Source organism: Oxyura jamaicensis, chromosome 5, assembly GCF_011077185.1.
Source record: "Oxyura jamaicensis isolate SHBP4307 breed ruddy duck chromosome 5, BPBGC_Ojam_1.0, whole genome shotgun sequence".
NCBI lineage: Eukaryota > Metazoa > Chordata > Aves > Anseriformes > Anatidae > Oxyura > Oxyura jamaicensis.
In genome coordinates, this window is record NC_048897.1 from 63,849,852 (window position 1) to 63,855,851 (window position 6,000).

General features: G+C 41.5%; 1 protein-coding gene across 2 annotated transcripts in view; it reads right to left on the reverse strand.

Moving 5' to 3' along the window:
• BTBD10 (BTB domain containing 10) overlaps window positions 1–5,749 on the reverse strand; it is a 33,606-nt gene extending 27,857 nt beyond the window's left edge. For both annotated transcript variants that reach the window (XM_035326891.1, XM_035326890.1), the window contains exon 1: window positions 5,626–5,749. The gene's annotated coding sequence lies outside the window, so the exon portion shown is untranslated. The remainder of the gene's footprint in view (window positions 1–5,625) is intronic.
• Between the last annotated feature and the right edge of the window lie 251 nt (window positions 5,750–6,000).

Genomic DNA, 6,000 nt, shown 5'->3' on the forward strand with positions numbered 1-6,000 from the left:
TAATAAGGTCATGTGTCCATATAAAGTCAGGGAAAGAAAAAAAACATTTCATTAAAGGTTTAATTTCATCAAAAATTACAGCAAATGCTTAACTTTCTCATGCAAAAAGCCCCAACAAGCATTTCAGTGTGTAGTATACCTGGAAATTCAGGTTACCAAAGCACAGTCACTGCATGACAATAGTACGTGAACTCAGAATGTTATGGACCTACACTCTTATATCAAGTGTGCTTAGGTACTTAACAAAGAAACTAAAACCTAGTTCAGAATGCAAAAAGCCTTGTTAAGGAGACAAGGGGAAGGAAGCCTAGTTTACAAACCCAGAAACGAGTTCCTTCAGCAGCTGTCACTCAGGACACAGGTGCTGTACGACACACCATTTTCATGTGCAAGCAATACAAAAATAAAGACAACTTTTATGCTGGATTGAAACAAATGGTATTCATTAGACTGAGTCACTCAAGCAAGATACACGCAAGCTTTACTACTTGTGGCAACAAGAGTTTAGATGGAGAAGCACAAAGCACTCTCCACCTGGGACAACACAATCCTTGGCAATTACCCCCACCTGGCAAATTACCATCTCCCGTTTTTTGACTAAGACAGGTACCTGCGGAGACTCCCTTCTTGCTGAAGCACTGCAGTGACAGGCTTGTGCAGCACCATACTTTCCAAGCTTCTGTTTGTTTCAACAAATTCCCTCTTCCCATCTGGAGCCTTTAAACACCTCACCCTCTCAAATGTACCCAAACCAGTGCCTTATCAGGCCCAGTTTGTCAGCTAGCAGCTAGGTCTTATTTAATTAAAATAAGGACATCAGACATGGAAAAGCAGCGGTTATTACAAAAACTGCAGCTGAAAGGGCGCTTTAAGGTCACTTTAAGGTCACTAAGTTTTGTCATGCTTTCTGCCTTCTTCACCTTGTTCATTTAATGAAAATGACAGGTTCAACATGAGGGTATAGTTCCACATGCACTCAAAGAACAAAACTTAAGTAGGATCACTTCCTCAATCTGCTTTGCTGTGCAGTGCCAGGTTTAAGCCGTTACAAATAACTGACAAAAGGACAGAAAGGAGCAATTGCCCCCTATTCCCTTTTCCCAGCTCAAAGCATGTGAAAAGCCACAGGAGAGTTTCAGCGATGTAAACTGCTGGAGTACCGGACCCGCAAACAGCTGACACCTGGAGCACAATTCTGAGACCAAGATCAACAACCTAAAGTGTCCAAAGCCACATCTTGTGAAACTTCTAATATAATTCCCAAACATGCCACGCTAAGGACTTACAAACAAGAAAGTCTCCCCTGAGTTCTCCACTCAGGGAGATCTTAACAAACAATACTCCTCAAAGAACAACTTGTTATAACGCAGCCAATTCTTCTTGATTGTTGTTGAGAGTGCTTTCGAGCTGATTATAAATCAATGTATTTTTTAGTTTTATTCCAAGTTTTACCAAACCCATAAATAACAGAAAACCATAAATAACAGAAAAACATCATAAAATTATTCTTACTGAAGGTAGTTACTTTACAGAATGCAGCATTTGCTAATTGAAAGTGTTTAACTAGTCCAGCTGATTCATTTTTAACACTTTTGGAATCCACTTTTTTCTGCAAAATAAATAAATGCTTCAACTGTGGTTCAAATGATGACAGTTTTTTGTCTTTTTTTTTTTTTTTTTTTTGGTGGGTATAGATTGATATTGTGGGCAATACAGGTAATTTATACTAAAGCAAATGTTCTTTGCAGAACATTCTGACCTTGGGTGTAAAACAAAATATAAGCGCAGGAGGACATGGTCCCAAATACCACTCAGTAACTCCCATGAAATCAAAAAAAAATACCTCAAAAATGTTGGTAAAGGTACTGGGAACACACTAAAGAAAAAAATCAGATCCAAAGATCTTGTGTAGAACACACAACACTGGCATATTGGCTAACCTGACTGACATTTAATTAGCTAATAAGCAATTCTCTAGGTGCAAATAAGGATTTCTGACCCCTCTGCAGACAGCTAATGTACTGAACATTAGCACAAGGAGAAACTCTGTAAAATAGTACTGCTACAAATCAGGAAGCAGACAGATTTTCAAACCTTTCAACATAGCTAGAACACTATAGATTTGCTAACATCAACTTGAAACTGAAATCATTAGTAAATTATGATTTTTTTAGGCTATAGAGACACATTAAAATTGTGAAGACAAATACACAGTGGATTCAGGAAGCTAGCAATACACATGGTTGAGCCAATGTGTGCACTCCAAAAAAACAGTAATTAACGCTTTTATACCACTACTTCAGGAGCTCATAGAAGAAAGTGATAGCAGTAGAACAGATTGTGTTCAATAATATTTCAAGCATATTCAGTTCTGTGCTATGACAAGGTAATACACAAAAGCACACAGCAGTTTGAGCATTTAGAAAAAATCAGATGGTGGACAGAAGAGCACATACTTTTGTGAGACGCAGGACTTGCATTCTTCAAGGTACTGCAGGTGGAAAAAAATCTTGAGTAATCTTTCAGGAAAGGAGTAAAGCTAACCTCAAATAATTTTCAATACATTTCTAGCCAGACACATTATATTTATTGGACATAAATGTAAGGCTGTGAAGCTCTAGAGCCTTGATAAATAAGATTAAAATAGCCCAAGTTTTGAGGCAGAAGCCCAGGAAGTCATTCCAGCATCAGGTGGCACAAGGAACTGATTGCTCCAGCTGTCAGTACAGAATACAACATGAAGAAAAACTACCATGTAACACCTCAGCAGTCTTACAGCTACTCAGATTTAAGCATTGGTCAGAAAGGTTTCCTAAATTAGGGCAGGTTTCAGCAGCTCATCTGCTCTAACCAGCTTCATTAGTGAAATGCCCTGTAAAGCTGAACCAGGTTAATCAGAGGGATCCAGTCACCAGCTTGGACAAAACCTGGCATTAGTTGTGACAGGCAATCTTTACCCGTTATTTAAAGTGTTCAGGGTGACTGTCTGCTGCTCACTGCCTCTAGTCAAAGCATGAAAGCATAAACAACAAAAAAAACCTAACTTACAAATAAGATTTACTGGGAATGCAATAACAGCATGATATTACATCCTAATTAAGGAATACAGTTGAAAGTACACATGCTAATAATGCAAACACCATATATCATGGAAACCCATACCTGCCAAGTGAGTTTCTTGCAAGCTAGCACAGACAGCAGCCACAACTTAGCCACATACAGCAGCTTTATGAGTCCTCACCATTGAAATGTTATCAAACTTAATCTGATTAAAAGCATAGCTAAGAAACATCATTTGCAATGCAGTACTAACACTGAAGCTAGTAGGTCAAGACTGAAGCTTCTTTTAATGTGAAAGAAAAACAAACAAACAAAAATCAATAGAAACAGTCACGTGAAGCGGATATTCCCCCATTTTTATAGCACCATGAGTAACAGATACCCAGTGACTATATTGCAGGCTTTAAACTTTATAATTCCTGAAGGGAATATGACCACAAAACAGCTATCTGATATTGAAAACCTAAAAGCAGAAGGCAGGTGATTTTTCCCCCTTCTGTAATAGGGTTCAATTAGTAAAATCAGCCTAGGTTTACCTGTTAATAAATAAATAAATAATAATAAAAACACTCAATGGATCGAGCAACTTCTGGACAAAATCAGAATCCTCATTACAGAACCCAGCTTTGTGCTGCTACTATCACTGCCATCACACATGGCTCAGCAACATAAAACAAGGAAAAGACACAGGGCTTCATAACATGCCTCATCAGCAAGGAGATGAATACCATAAAACAGAGGATCAGGTAGATTTCTTTGTCTAGAAAGTAACAAGCAAGGTCTATAGCACTGATCGCACCAGCAGGAACAAATGAATCTCAGCAAGCAAGGAAGTCCCAAATATTTTTCACAGTCTGCATGAATTCTAAACTAGCATTTGATTGTATATGTATTTTTAAAAGCTACATACATTTATTGACAAGGAACAGTACCATGTCAAGACTTAAGCAACACTGTTGAGGAAAGCAGTGGTGAAAAATACTAGCTCATAATGAGATTTTAATTTTTGTGTATACATACAGGAGGAGATAACCTCAGCCTCAAGCATACAGTCTAAGAAAGCATACAAATCAGAACAAAGTGACAGGAAAAAACAACAGTAATGACATTTGTAACTAATAAAATAAGCAGTGTCAGCCACATATCCACCATTTCACCATTTAAGTGCCACTGTGACTAAAAAAGGAAAACTGGGCTTCAAGAACGAATCTAGTGAGTGATATGAGAGCTGCTTTGAACTGTTGTCTTTCTTAACCCCCCAGTCTTCCTGGCACTAAAAAGCTGGATAAAAGCACAAACATTATGTGCTGAAAAATTTGACTGAAGAACAGTCTGAAACAGCATCATGAGTAGATGTCAATGATGACCACAGACAGGACACCATTCACTATAATGAGTTTTTGGAGACGGAAATGGGACAAACCTAGATGTAATATTAAAAGTCTCTGGGAAGAGAAGTTGTCTACCTTAACAGAGGAAAAAAAAAAAAATCTGTGATGTTTTGCATGAAAGAGACCTAGTCAGCAACAAATCCACAATGACAGATTGGCAAAACAAATGCAGTGGAACAGTTTTCCTTAACTACAGGGAAATGGTCAAAAATCAGCCAGTTCCTTTTGACTGTGTTCAAGGTATATGAGTTCAAATTAACCCCTGCAAGATGATGCAGAGAGAAATTTTTATATCAAAGAAAAGCGTGAAGCATTTGGTCAAGAACTGTGAACAGTGTGAATCTGATAATTTGAGCTGCATTTCTGGACCGTCTAGTTTAATAGCAAATGTAAGAGAGAAAAAGACGGTCTTCCAGGAAAAGGATTATTGAAAGTGAAGCAAGGAATAAGTACTCCTTAAATAAGTTACCAAAGATGAACCACGAAGATAGAAGCAAACAAAAATAAGGCAAACAAAAGACAACAGTCCAAAGGCTACTGAAAAGCCAAGTTTTGAGCAGGTGGTTAAACTTGTAGAAGCCAGCCAACAGCGAGGAACAAAAAGATACAATGGGCATCCTCTACTTCGGGCAGGGGAGCCAGGCAACTGACAGAAACAAACCTGGGTAAGGTTTGAGATGAGCTGGGTCCCAGTTCTAAAAGGAAAGAGTTCTGGAGCAACACGCGGGGTGAGACAGGAGATACAAAGGACAGGACGCAGAAACAGAAAAAAAGACGTAACGCTGGGCAGCTAGCACATAGTTATACAGCTTCACCACAGAAGTATTAAATATTTTCCTGCAAATAAGATCTGGTCACGTGGGGGAAAAAAAAAAAATATATATATATATATATAAGATAATTAGCTCTGGCATGCCTGGGGCAGGTACGGCTCTGCTGGGGGAGCAGGGCAGAGCAGCGTGCTGGGCGGCTCTGCCTCTGCGCTGCCCTCGCGCCGCCGGTGCCGAGACCCTCCCGGCGCTACCGCGACGCCCCTCCGAAGGCGCTGTGCGGTTCCCCAGGCGCAGGGCCGCAAACACGCCCCGGCCCCGGCCTCGAGCCGCCCCGAGGGCCGCTTCGACACCGCGAGCCCAGCCTGCCTACCTGCCTAGCGTGCCCGCCCGCCGCCACTCACCCGCACTGCGCCGCGGCTGATCCCCAGCCTCCCGCGGCTGCGCCCAGGCCCAGCGACCACCACCTCTCGCGAGAGCTGCGGCGGCGCGCAAGGGGAGGAGACGGTGGGACCGAGATCTCGCGAGACTTTGCGGGCGCGGGGCGAGGGTGTTGCTAAAGGAGGGCCTCCGTCGGAGGCAGTGCTGGGAAGCGGGAGCTGCTCGCTGTTTGTGAAGAGTCGCTCTCGGTTAAACCCGAAGGACGTATTTCGGCTTGGTACGGCCCTCTAGGTTCCATGGGCTGCGTCATCTGCAGTCCTGTTAGGAATATAATCGGTGGCTGTGTCTAGTTCCGTGATTCCCCAGTGGAACTGCGATGTCGCACGTTACGGTATCTT